This window comes from Mizuhopecten yessoensis, unplaced genomic scaffold (genome assembly GCF_002113885.1).
Source record: "Mizuhopecten yessoensis strain PY_sf001 unplaced genomic scaffold, ASM211388v2 scaffold21, whole genome shotgun sequence".
Classification (NCBI taxonomy): Eukaryota; Metazoa; Mollusca; class Bivalvia; order Pectinida; family Pectinidae; genus Mizuhopecten; species Mizuhopecten yessoensis.
In genome coordinates this window covers 23,905-24,315 of record NW_018403338.1, presented here as the reverse complement: position 1 = coordinate 24,315, position 411 = coordinate 23,905, and positions in this window count along the sequence as shown.

Genomic DNA, 411 nt, shown 5'->3' with positions numbered 1-411 from the left:
ACTTTCTGAAGGGTTATTTACACTGTTTGAAGGGTAATGTAACTGCCTGAATGGTTATTTACACTGTTTGAAGGGTAATGTAACTGTCTGAAGGGTTATCTACACTGTTTGAAGGGTAATGTAACTGTCTGAAGGGTTATGTACACTGTCTGAAGTGTAATGTTCACTGTCTGAAGTATAATGTACACTGTCTAAAGTGTTATTTACACTGTCTGAAGGGTAATGTAACTGTCTGAAGGGTTATGTCCACTTTCTGAAGGGTTATGTACACTGGCTGAAGGGTACTACTAAATGTCTGAAGATATATATACACTGCCTGAAGAGAGATATACACTGTCTGAATGATGACATACACTGTCCGACGGATTATTTTCACTGTCTGAAGTGTGATGTACACTGTCTGAAGGGTAT